The following is a 14,205-nucleotide window of genomic DNA, read 5'->3' on the forward strand; positions in this document are numbered from 1 at the left end:
CCACAGCAGACTGATCCCTAGTCAATTCCTTGGATGCCAATGCAAGCAATGTTAGAGCCAGTTGCTTTCCACAGCACAGCCAGCCAAGTGTCCAGATGCTAGAAAAATGTATAGCGCAATGGAGCACCTGGATTTTTGCAGCTGTAATGTTCAGTGTTGAAGTTGCAGTTAAACCTTCTCAAAACATGTGAGCTGAATACTGGGAATAAGGAAGACAAAAGTTCACTTGGAGCAGTAGCAGAAAGTAAATGTAGGAATTTAGAAGCCATGTGGCAAAACCTTTATACTGTTATCTTTCTGTCCTCATCTCCTGCTCCTTTACATATTCCATCAGCCCAATAATTAACCTCTCTTTTGTTACTGTCAAATCATACCTAATTGAAGAGAATTAGTTTCTTAGAGGACCTATCAACAGAAAAAAACCTTCAAATACTTGGCTATAATGACAAAAGTGTATTTTCCAGATGAAGTCTGATTTCACATTAAACATCTTTTTGTGTTGCAGGTTGCAAAGTACAATGTGTATGTGTGCCTGCTGGAAATTTAAACTGAAATTCCTTAGAACATCAAAGCAACTTGTTAGAAGTTCAACTGTGGGAAAACAGTTATTGTTATTATTTTTGACAGTCTTTTTAAAACCTTCTTAAATTGAACAGTCTTTTGGTTTCCCCATAAACTATCATGTATTTCCTACAAAAATAGCTCTTTATTGTACAGTTTCAGTGCAAAATTTTTTTATGGATTTAGGCCTTAGTAAAATCCATAGGTGAAGCTACTAGAAGATGACATCTTTCCCTTCATCCTTCCAGTCTTGGAAATAGAAGAATTGTGAGCTAAAATAATAAGTATATAATATACCATAGCTCTTCCTCTAGAAGAGTTCCTAGAAAAAAGATATGTGAGCTGGAAGAAGATAGGTTAGTGAAAGTTCTCCGAATAATATTCTGTCACATTCTAACCTACATTTATTTTATTTTCACAAAGTACCAGGATATAGAACAGATATTAGAGAAATCAGAATTTGTTGCAATGTGACTACGATTATTAAAATAAGCTTTTACATGTGTAATCTAGTGTGGCTGAAATTCCTACATTGAAGATATCAGACATATAAGAAGTGCTTGGATTTTCAGATAAGTCACTATTAAGAGCAACTGCCTATGCTGTATATGTATCAATTAGTTTATCCTATGATATCAAGGCTCTTCAATGTCATATGCATGTATTGTACAACAGCATGACACTCAGAAATATTTGAGTTTAGGTTTGTGGATTGCCTAATGGCTTTCTTTATAAACAGAAAATTAAAAATCTCCCACTAAAATAATGGAAACCTTTGTCATCCCACCTCATGTTAAAAACTAAAAATATAACTTCTATAAGCAAAGGGGTTCCCAGGAAAATTTGGTTTGGGGATAATATAAAGAGAAATTTTTTTGCTTGCTTTCTGGTGAAAATTCCTGCCAGTTTTGCTGGTGACAAGTGAAATTGCTGAAAGCCTCATGGACACAGATGAACTATTTCTGTTCCCTAATTTTCACAGCTCCGTGCAATTAATTTTTACTTTTATGACCAAATAAAGGGAAATACTTCAAAACTGCATGCATAAAACATCAATTTTGTGAACATTTCCCATTGAAAAATATTCCAACAGAAATCCTCTAAGTAGGTTTAGTCTTGGCGTTATAAATATCAGTCAAACACCTTTGATTTTACATTAAACTAATTTGCATAACATACATTATATGCAACAATGACATCTAAATTGTAGCCTTTAATATCTCAGATGTTGTTTTTTGTAAAATATGAAGTTATACAATAAATAATGGAGTGTATTGCGTACAAGAATTTCAAGATTCTTGGCAAATATTAAACTGAGCTTCATAACTTTCTGTTTACATAGACAAACATTATTGCCATTTTACGGGTGTGGAAATAAATTCACATGGGTTATGCAGGTCAGGAAAATCACGGACAGATTCTGCAGAAGATGATCCATTAACCTAAGCTTTCTGCATTTTTGATCTCCTATGTCATCTACTACATAGTGCTTCCTCTTTGTTTTGGCGTGTTTATTTTGCTTATAATAAACTTCCTGTAGGATATGTAGTACAAAGGTTTTACAGGTTATGCTGGGATGCAACTAAGAGCAAGATGACACTCCCTAGTGTCATAAAAAACTATGTGACATACATAAAAACTATGTAACATGATGATAAATGTTATAAGCAACTGTGGTCACCTATGTAATTCTACATCTATTTTGTGTTATGCTTGGACATATTTACTGCTAATAAGCTGTTCTATACTATCTAATGCTTCTATTTAGACAATAACTATATATGTTTATGCAGATTTATTTTTTCCAATAATTTATTTTTTAAATAAATTATGATTTATCATTTTGGAAAGCTAGTTGTTTGCTATGGACAGATGGAGCTGACTAGTGAACCTTGGCAGTTGTGAATGTTGAAAGCTAATGTTGACTCAGAGTGTTTAATTTCTTTTAATTAAATTCTGATCACAAAATTAATCAGTTTCTTGAGTTCATTTACTTCATATTAACTTAGTACTTTGTTGAGTTCTATTTCCAAGGCAAAGCAAAATGAAAGTTATAATACTGCAGATATTTTCTAAATGGAATGATCTAGGAAAGACAGCACTTCAGAGGAGCGGATGGGAGATAAGAAGCTGAAAAGCCAATCAAAAAGCAGGCCAAAAATACAGCTTTTAAGTGACTTCTTCCTTCTCCAAACACTAATATTTTCATTAATGTCATGGAGGCACACCAAAGTCAGCTTTAGGCAGACAACAAGTTCCAAACCAGACTTTATTCTAGCCAGAAAAGTGTACCAAATAAGCTGACCAGGAACAGGGTTTATACTTTTATTTAGCACTCTGACAACATAAAACACAGGTTCGGATATCAGTTGAGGAGATTATTGGGGTACAACAATATAAGAATAATGAGGGTCCACAAAGTACACACATACACTCACAAGAAACAAAACCAGAGGCCTCTCACTCCAGGGCACCCAGAAGAAGTAATCACTTGCCTGGGTAGAGAAAAATAACCACTCGCCACAGGAGGAGATGAGGTGCTGTCTATCCCAGGAAGTCTCCTTAGACAGCATCCTAGTCTAAGGGGAGGGCTCCAATTCACAGACCCCCTGCTCCGAGAAGACCACTCAAAGAGGGTCTTTGGCGGGGACCCTATTTTATAGCCTAGTCAGATCTGGCTGTGGGCATTATAACATAGTCCAGGAGCTTCTCCGCTTCTCTGGGCATCTCCTTTGTTGAGGACCCTGTCAATCAACTGAGGCTCCCACCTATGTCCTGACTTGTGACATGTAAGGAAAATGCTGCATGAAGGCAGAATGAAATCATCTCACCTAAGACACAGAGCCTTATGAGAACAGAACGAGTCTTCTGGATCTCCTGAAATACCCCAGGACCATGAAGCATCCTTACTGTCCTGTCTTCCATATTCTTTTGTCAACAGTCAGGCAGCTTCATCAAATAGGGTTAAGAACTGGTTGCACCTGCCTAATCTGTAACATTTGAAACACATGTCAACTGCTGGTTAGTGCAGGTAGGGACCTCTGTGGTTACCATTGCAGGTGATCTGCAGGAAGCAGAAGAAATGAGCAAGAATCTAAGAGTGTAAAAGAAGAAAGTTGTATCATTTGTTTGCCTTAGCAAGCATTTCAATAATGTTTTTCTGTGGGAACAGAAGAGGAAGTTCAAAGGAAATAAAATGCAAAACTAGAGCAGAGAAGCATGTTGTCTATTTTGTTGCTGTGTATACTGTGGTGGATTTAGGTAATATTTAGAGTTCTTTTCTTTGCTTAGAGTTTCTACAGCTTATAGCAGACTTAGGTATTATGCCTGAGGCAGGGATTTGTTACCTACTGCAGTGATTTTAGAAGTCACAGGACTGTGCTCTGCACTCATATTTTTCCTAAATCCTTTACAGTTGATGGGCTTCTTCCTCAGGATAGTTATCTTGCATCTGTATTTTGTAGCATGAAGCAAAAGTGGAAACTGTACATTGCTGAAAGCTCAGCAAGGATGCTTAAGTCTGTGAGTGACATTACTCAGTTCGCAAACTCAGTTGTTTAAACACACTGAGCATGTTGGATAGGGATTTTATTTTGCTGCTGCATCACCAACCACCATTACAACTATGTCATTGCAATTTTCACGCTTCTGGTTTAGAACAAAGCACAGCCAGGATTTAAATATAAATTTTTAAAGCCTCAGGAAGTCTCAAGAATGTTAATCACCATATCCACTAGTATCTGTACTGCTCCGACAATCCTTGTAGATGCTGCAGCAGCAAAAAAGCACAGTTAAAGGTGATACTTTTGAAAAACTGTTACTAATATCATTTAGGTACTTTTCTAGCAAGACACAATCACTGAATGAGTAATATCATGCCTGCCAAAGCTATAAGATTTTCCTGATCTTCATGTATTACAAGCCAATTAATTCATGCTTATCCCATAATTCCATTGCTTGCCTTTCATTCATCTACTATCTTGTATCTAACCTATATCCAACTGATTAGTTGAAAGCCACTCCCTTAGGACAATCTGGACTGAATATTAAGTGTGATATCCATCCACGAATGAGATCATTGTTGAGTAAAGCTCAGAGTATCCTCTCTTATTCTTCCAGGGAAAAACCAAACCAAACCAAACCAAAACCTACCTTTACACTTAGATTTAGCCAGCACACTCAGAGCTCTGTCTCCCCTATTAGGGTGTGTTGCAATGCCATATGACTGAGATTAAGTAGATAAAATAGCAAGGATTCATCTGTTAATCAATCAAAAGAGAAGATGAGTTTTCCCCTCAGGTCAAATTCAGACTGCCTATGCGGAAAGTTAGAGAGAAAACATGTTAAGTCCTCAAAACCAGTATAAACCATGTCTGTAACAGCAATACGGAAATACTGCTAAAGAAATTCTTCTACACATTTGTGTTGATTTTCTTGTCTATCCAACTCTATATTATACCTAGAAAGTCAAGTTTCTCAGCCTGCTTACCCATGGAAATTCAGATTCATGAAGTTATTACTGAACAACAGACAGCACTATGCTCTAATGTGCTTAAACAAAAAGATTTTGCAAGATATCCAGTTTTAAGGGATCTCAAAAGCAGTGTTCATACCATCAGATGTATTAAAACGGAATGAATACTTCTCTTCTTTGAGCTATAAGTTTTTGTCTTCAAGCTGAGGTATAGAATTTATACGAGCATTTCTTCAGCTATTGAAGTCAGTATTATCTTAACTTCTGAAGATGAAAGTAAACACTTTTTCCTGTTATGAAGGGCATAACAATAGATGTATTTTTATTGTTTTATTTTCTTTTTCTGTATCCTCTGCTATCCTAGTAAACCAAAGTCTTCAAGACCTAATTATTTCTTTTCACATCCATATCCCCTCTACCGAAAGTAAGATACAACCAGAACAGAAAAGCAATTGTATATTGCAATTTACAATTATTTGCTTATAAATTTCTCCCAATGGAAAAATGAGAGCAAAATCATGTCTAATTCAAGTGCTCTAAAGTAGATTTTAATATTTCTTAAATTATCTAATGTACATTACAGCTATATGTTCACACAATTACTTAGAAAATCAGTTGCACTTATGGACCTAGATCCAGATGACCTATTCTAACTGATCTATTCCAATATGCTTTAGGTTAATGCCCGGAATGCTTTAATCTATTTACAGTGGGACTAATAAGCAGTTGTACATTTTTTTTTTTAAAAGTGTTTTCTTGCACAATAAGACTATTTAATAACTACTTGTACTAGATATATATGTATTGCTTTCACATCAGCTTGCAAGTAAATTAAGTGTCCTGATGGACACCTTATATGGTAAGAAATTAAGTTGCTTTATGTAGATTAGAAATTAAAACATACAGGGAGATACAATGAATATACTATCCACAAAGATTAATAAATTGAGAGAAAAAAAATAATGTGTATATACACACACATATACACACCTTGGGCCTTAACTATCTCTATGGATACATACATAGAGATATGGATACATAGATCAGGCTATAAGATAACTAAAATACAACGACCCTCTTCAAATAAATCTTTTAAAGGACTACATATTGTAAGAGAAAAACATTTTGTCATGTTTTTGTGAAAAAAATATAGTTTAAATATATTACACTAGAAGTTAGATAACTGTATCTCCTGTTGTAAATACATATTTTGAAACAGAAACTAATTTTGAATTTATTACACTTATTTATATGTCAGGAGTCAATATCCAACAACTAGATGTATTTTTCTGAAACAGAAGCAAACAAAATATCATGTTGTATTATCACTTGAAACTACAAAAGTAATTGAAAATATTTTATTGCCCAGGGACTTGATCAAGATAAAAGCTCTAGTATAACAATGGCTGATTTCTCTTATTAGTGTCTAATAAATCGTTCATACTATTTTTTTTATATGTTGCCACACCGTATCATTTGGGACTTCTGTATGCAAACGTTAATCTGAGAGTAATTCTCCAGACATCTCAGCTATTCAAGAATAAAAATTTAGTGGCATGTTATTAAGAGAATTCCAATATAATGGTTTGCTGTGAACAATCTTGTGTGACTTCAGCTGTTAATTTCCCTCAAGTCTCTAGATCAAATACCGATCTTAAATACGAGTTTCGTAATGAAGTATCTTGATTATGGTAATTAGGAGACAATTTTTATAGGTACTGTATCCAGAACATAACTGTTAAGTAGCCATGCTACCCTAAGTATATTTAGAAAGTTTTCAGCTGTTTAATAGAATAATATAAAGGTAAAAATCTTATAGTATTTTCTCTCAAAAGTGTATCAGTTAGGATTAGTAGTGGAAAAAAAAAAGAGTTAAGCTAACAATTTGCGCACAAGAATAATTAGTGTAAAAATTAGTCAATGAAATGTAAATTATCTAATCTATAGAGGTAGTTTTGTCTTTGTTGAATGAATAGTGTTCTGGAATATGTTTCCAACACAAGAAGTAAGAATAGTTTAGAATAGTTAAGAATAGTTCATTAGTTTAAACACAGACTTTGATCAGTTCAGATAAAACACTATAGTATAAAAGTCTCATATTGGTCGAGAAAAGAGATGTGTAAAAGTAGCCATAATTAAAACCATACCTACTGACTAGTCTTCTTTCTGCAAGGAATTTAGGTATTAGAGCATCTCAAAGACTGAGGCGGGTATTGCCTTAAAAAAATTACTGTAAAATAAAAAATGTTGAGAAAGTGGTAGAAATGATGAAAGGTATAGAAACTGGATATATTTGTCTCTTTATGAAAACATGTGCGAAGCTAATTTTATAGGAGTAGGTCATCTGTTATTCATGCTTTCTATTTCTCTTTCTGTTTCTTGTCTCTCTTTCCTCCATCTTCACTATTCATCCGTTTGTATTAATGTATTCTCTCAGTTACGGTTGCTAAAACTGCCACTGCATATAGTCTGTGTGTTACAGAAAGCTTGAAATTTTCAAGCAAAGAACTGATATTAAAAAGATTATAAGTTAGAGGGAAGAGTATACACTAAAAATAGACTTCCTGGTGAAAACATAAGAAGATTAATATTATACTAAATCACGGTTATTATATGCCTTTGCATTTGATTGATCAATGATTGTTAGTGCACTGCTCTGATTGGAGTCATGCTGCAGAAGTCCCAAGGTGCGTTCAGCAGAATCACAAAGAAGAAATAAAGTAGTTTTCTTTTTTTCACCTAATAAAAGATCCATTTTTTTAATTCAAATCAAACTCTTCATGCTTATCAAAAAGTCTTTCTCTTGCAGGTTCTAATACATGTAAGTAATCCTATCTGGACTTGAATTTCAAAGAAACCTGCATCTGCATTTCCTTTGCAAAGGAGTTAGTCTGAAAAATGTCATAGTCCCACAGGACAGAGGCCTTTACTCTCAGGTGTTTTAGACACAGAAATAATTACATTCCATTCCATGAATCACCTATGTTATCTGAATTGTGTAAGGAATATTTGACATAAAAATTCTGAAAATATAAAAAATCACAAAAGAAACCAAATATTAGAAACTTTGTGTTATCTATATTTGTTTTTAAGCCAAATATAGAATATTTTTTCCCAAACACTACTGTGAGATTTTCAGATTATTCCATTAGATTAACAGAATTTAGAAAAAAACAAAACCAAACAAAACCAACCAATCAAACAAAACAACAACAACAACAAATTCAGAAACCAAACCAACCAAAAATCTATCAAGCACAAATGTGAGCAGAACTTCCTAATTTTTGAACGACTTGGTACTACTCATATAGACTGTCACGTGGAAAAGAATGGAATGACTCTCAGACATTTAAAATAAACTCCAGTTAATATAATCGAATAGATGTAAGGTCAAGGAACAACGCAAAAGAGCTGGAGGGGATCCTGAGAAGTTATCTGTTCAAAGGCAGGATTGACAATACCTAAACCCTTCTTGACAAGGGTTTGTCCAACCTGTTCTTAAAAGTTCTGATGATTTAGACTCTAAATTTCCCTAAAAAATATAGTTCAAGGCACTCCAGTCCTTTCATGACTAATTTTTTTGTAATTCCTACCTTGATCTCAACATAACTTAAGCTCATTGCATTTCATTTATGACATTTGAGCTGTCTTACAGTAATTAGAAGGTTTAACCTCAAGAATATCTGATAACTGCTAAATTTTTGCATACGTTGTATGGTCTAGGTTTTTTATGTCTTACTCAATACATATGAAACTAGTATGACAGAAAAGTCCTGGCTTTATTATCCTACTTTTACCTAAGCACAATTCTTCCAACCCAATGGTAGTTACTCCAGCATTATTGCATCAGATTTTCTGACAAGACAAAAAGAGGCCCTTCTTATATTTGAAAAATTACTATATCCGTCCTAATAGACTTGAAAATGTGGGGAGATACTAATGGGAAAAGTGAGATCAGAACAAAGGCCAGTATCCACAGTATGAAGTCAGTGTTAAATCTATGAAGTATATATTTTTTTTTTAATTAATGTATTAAGAGCAGTTTGTGTGTCAGGCTACAGTATAAGACTCTTATGATCAAGTAAAACTCCTTAGAGCCTTTTGAAGGAGACAACGGCTACAATATACAGTCAGCTTATGGCCTGGCTGGGCTAACTTTTCAATGGATGGATGGATGGCCGGGCCCAAAGAGTTGTAGTGAACGAAGTCAAATCCAGTTGGTGGACGGTCACGAGTAGTGTTCTCCAGGGGTGTTCCCCAGGGCTCAGCATTGGGGCCAGTTCTGTTTAATATCTTTATCAAGGATCTATCTGAATGAAGGGATTGAGTGCACCCTTAGTAAGTTTGCAGATGACACCAAATCGTCTGGGAGTGTTGATCTGCTGGAGGGTAGGAAGGCCATACAGAGGGATCTGGACTGGCTGGACTGTTGGGCAGAGGCCGATTGTATGAGGTTCAACAAGGCCAAGTGCCAGGTCCTGCATTTGGGTCACAACAACCCCAGGCAGTGCTACAGGCTTGGGGAAGAGTGGCTGGAAAGCTGCCTAGCAGAAAGGGATCTGGGGATGTTTATTGACAGCCAGCTGAATATGAGCCAGCAGTGTGCCCAGGTGGCCAAAAAGGTCAACAGCATCCTGGCTTGTATCAGGAATAGTGTGGCCAGCAGGACTAGAGAAGTGACTGTCCCTCTGTACTTGGCACTGGTGAGGCCCCACCTTGAATCCTGTGTTCAGTTTTGGGCCTCTCATCATAAGAAAGACATTGAGGTACTAGAGAGAGTACAGAGAAGGGCAACAAAGCTGGTGAGGGGCCTGGAGCACAAGTCTGATGAGGAGCAACTGAGGAAAATGGAGCTGTTGAGACTTGAGAAGAGGAGGCTGAGAGGAGCCCTTGTTGCTGTCTACAACTACCTGAAAGGAGGTTGTAGCATGGAGGGTGTTGGTCTCTTCTGCCAAGTAGCAAGTGACAGAACAAGGCAAAAAAGGCCTCAAGTTGCACCAGGGAAGGTTCAGATTGGATATTAGGAAAAAATTCTTCACGGAAAGGGTTGTCAAGCAGTAGAACAGGCTGCCCAGGGAAGTGGTGGATTCACTATCTCTGGAGGTATTTAAAAGTCATATAGACAAGGTCCTTAGGGATATGGTTAAGTGCTAGAGTTAGGTTGTGGTTGGACTTCATGATTTTGAGGGTCTTTTCCAACCAAAACCATTCTATGATTTTTGAGTGCAAACCTGGAACCTAAATCACTTCTGTGGGTTCAAGGTCCAAGTTTCTTCTCATTTATACTGTTTGAAAGACTTAGACAGAAAATTACAGTCTACACCATCCTTTTTTATTAGCTTCAAGCAGAACTCTGGTGTGGGCAAATAGGACTTGCAGCACTGTCCCAGACTGCTGACCTGTACCTCAGCTGTACTCCAGTACTATTTTGTGGTCAAGATTTGATAGACAAGTCAGCTGAGAAGTCATTTCTAGAAATGCTCACACTTTCTACACCATTGGGGACAGCTAGGATTTGTCACTATCCTGAGCTTGGGTTAGGCATGCTCTAACTTGTTATTTGTAGAAGATTAAGCTATCCAGTTCCTCAGCTCTTCTCTGAAACTTATACAGACAGAGTTTGAGACTTTAAAAGGCTATTGTTTTAAAGCTTCTGCAATATTTTGAAATGGCGGATGATAGGAGCAGTCTATTGGCACACATAAATTGTGAGGGATAGAGTTCTCCTCAAATCATTAGCAACAGCCACAGAATCCATTATTTCCCTCAGGGTATGATTCATGTTCCTGTCAGGCATCCGAATGAGGCAAATTTACTGTTTAAAATTAACGTGCTTGCTGATCTTATTTACAGAGAGAATTGAAAATTTTTCAACAAAGTTTTTTCCACTAGAAAGCATTAATTTCTTGAAAATAATAAAAAGAAAAAGAAATCAGAAATGTTTACATTTTAATGAAATTTTTGTTGGCTAAATATCCTTAATAGACAGGGATTTAGGAGACAGATTTAAGAGCATTCACAGGATTCTTCTTGATACAGGAAACAGTATGACCTTACTGCTTGACAATGGAAAATGTTACCTGCAGTATGGGGTCATTCAAATTCTAGGTTCAAATCAAGCAGCTTAAGGTAAGATCTGTTCTCTATTACTCAAGTCCTCTTTCATTTTAGTAAGTTGCTTTGTGAAAAAAAACTTCTTTCCACATTGGAATTAAACCACATATTTAAAATATAGATCTTGCATGTGTTCCTTTGTAAAACTAATTATCACTTTTTAGCCAGTAGTGCATTAACACTATGTTGTAACTTGAAATGCTCTCTAAATGTAAGTTGAAATGCTCTATTTGAAGAAAAGTACCAGAGATGGAATAGTTCATTCCCTCTTTGGTTCATTCTTTCTTCCAAGTAGGACCAAGCAGGGATGATAAAGACTTTCTAAATGGTCTTGTGCTTTATATCTAGATGTTCTTTAGTCTACCTCACTTTCTGCAGACAAATTCTCCTCCTTGATAAAGAATCTTCATTTATTTTTTATAAGTCAGCTGTTTTGCACATCTTCACAAGCCAAAACAAATGCCCAAGGAGCTCCCCTGCCTCAGGAAGGTAGAAGAAAGAAGACAACTAAAATTAGAGAAGCAAAAATCTGATTGTGGTTGAATACTTCAGAATCTGGGAAGAGTTTTTCTCAGAAGTCTGAGATTTTCCCCTCTTTGCCTCTGACAAACATAGTGAATATTTAATGCAATGTACTTCACATGAATCGCTAAATAAAATTAAATTCACATCTTCCTTTGACAAACCCTGGAGGTTCTTCAATTCTATGAACACTTGCCTGCTGATTGCAACAACTCTGAATAATCTATTAAAGGTCTATCAAATGAAACAGGACAAATGTTCACATCAGGGATGAAAAGATTTGTATTTAAAATGTGTACATTAAAAGATACTTTCTTCAATCCACTTCATAGGCTGAGAAATACGAAGAAAAAAAAGGTATTCATAGAGTTTCAGATTTTCAGAGCTTTCACTGAAGAAATCTCCAGCTAAACTGAAAGCTACTCTCAGTAAGTACCTGCTGTGCAAATAATGTTTAACAGGATTAAGGAATTGAAGTTGAAAAATGTGTAGAAAGTGTCTAATCACAGAAATCTATGTGTCCCCAGATTGTTCTGTCTCATATTTTCAAAGCCTTTCAGAACAGAAATGAGAACAAAATATGAAAATGTCAAACCTTTTCCTATTAGATTCCTTACTTGAATGAGACTTCTTTATACACTGTGTATAAAGAAATATTTCCCAGGTGTCCAGGATCATTTGTGCAAACCAGAAATGTTTTGTAATATTGACACATTTTTATGATTATGAAAATGAAATTAATTCAGGAAAACACATATACTGTACAAAGTGCTTAAGGCCCACAAAAACATTATTATTCAATTTTGCTGAAGATGTTACCCACGAAGATACTCCTACAGCAGGCAGTCCCTTCTGGACATTTGAAATCATTCCATGAATAATAGATCAATCTTGCCTTCATAGATTGTTCTATTGTGCTATTACTGCTCTATCCCTTATCACAGCAAAGCTGTTTTTCATCACCTATGAGAATTTTGGTATGATGGATACAGCAGTGCTAGCAATAATCTCCTTTTTGTGGAAATGTGAGTAGCTAGGTTTAGTACTGACAGACGTTAAACTTCCGAATTGCATCTTGGTATGCCTATAAATATTACGAAACCCATATTTAGTTGTCTATATTCTTTTGTAAGGTCCTCAACCTTAGTGTTATAACTACATTGCAAATAAATTACAAGCAATATTAATTAGAAAAAGTGTGTTTATTTATATATAGCTCAAAAGTGGATTTTTTTCATATGAATCATAAATATACTCAGTAATTGATTTCTGAGGGTACCTAAGGTTAGCCTAAACTCTAAAAGCTTAACCTAAACCCGTTGTTCTTAGCAATAACTCAACTCTAAGTGTCTTTATTTCAGTCCTCATGTAAATAAAATATTGGAGAACTGAAAAAAAAATTGGAGAACTGAACAGAAGCTGAAATCATAAAAAGGCCAGTTTCCCAGTTCTTTTAATTTGATGTGACATAAATCCACGTACAGCACAGCAGCAGAGAATCACAAATAAAAGCATAATAGAACTTAGAAATTGTAGAAACTTGAACATTTTATATGAAACAATTAGTCACAGATAATTTGGGATTAAAATGCCAATGAAAATCAATTTGCAAAATTTTAAAGTTATTTTATTGTTATGTATTTGCACAGTGAGACAATATATCACAAAATGCTATTCACAATTTTGGTAGGGGTTGTTAAAGACTTTTTAGTAATATATATCAAATTTAATTTTCTCCTAGCACATATATAGCTTTAAACTTGCAACAGACTCCTTCAATGCATCCATACACTCTGAGAATTCTAACTTTTTAGAATCACATATTCTATCTTTATTAAATTCATAAAGAACAGACACATTTTCATATCACAATATGCAATCATGAATGCAATCACATCAGGGAGGTAAAGAGTTGTAAAAAGAGTTTGGAAATAGATGAATGAAATTTAAGTTGAATTGCCTGAAGGATGTACCCAAATAAAGATAGTTTCACTGAGCATCTTTTTCATTTTCTTTGTAGTGTGAAATAGCTTAGCAATAACTCTTGACATTTTAGTCTGAGAGGAAAACTACTCTTTAAAAGATAATTCCTGGACAAAATCTGCAGCTTTCAGAGCAGCAGGAATTTGGAATTACAAATTGAGTCATAAATCATATTGCTTAAACAAAAACTAGCTATCATTCTAATCAGTTCATTGTCAATTTTTTGCCCATGCAGGTAAAACACAGCTATGCAAACATTTGGTATAACTCAGAAGTGGAAGTCTTCAACATAGACAGGAAAGAAGACTTAAACAACTACATGCAGCAAAGGTGTAAGAATAACTCAAAACAGTAATTGAAAAGTGAGATGATGTTGCCTGTGAAAATGATCATTGATGAAATCTTTGCTGCATAACATTTTATTTAATATTGTTGAGCCATAGGCTTTTTATAATGCATTTACATAAAAAAGAGTAGAATTTTCTGAGTGAATTTCGAGAGCACTCTTAATTTATGTGTACAGGTAGCAATTTCAGGATATGCTCAGCTCC

This window comes from Caloenas nicobarica, chromosome 1, assembly GCF_036013445.1.
Source record: "Caloenas nicobarica isolate bCalNic1 chromosome 1, bCalNic1.hap1, whole genome shotgun sequence".
Lineage (NCBI taxonomy): Eukaryota > Metazoa > Chordata > Aves > Columbiformes > Columbidae > Caloenas > Caloenas nicobarica.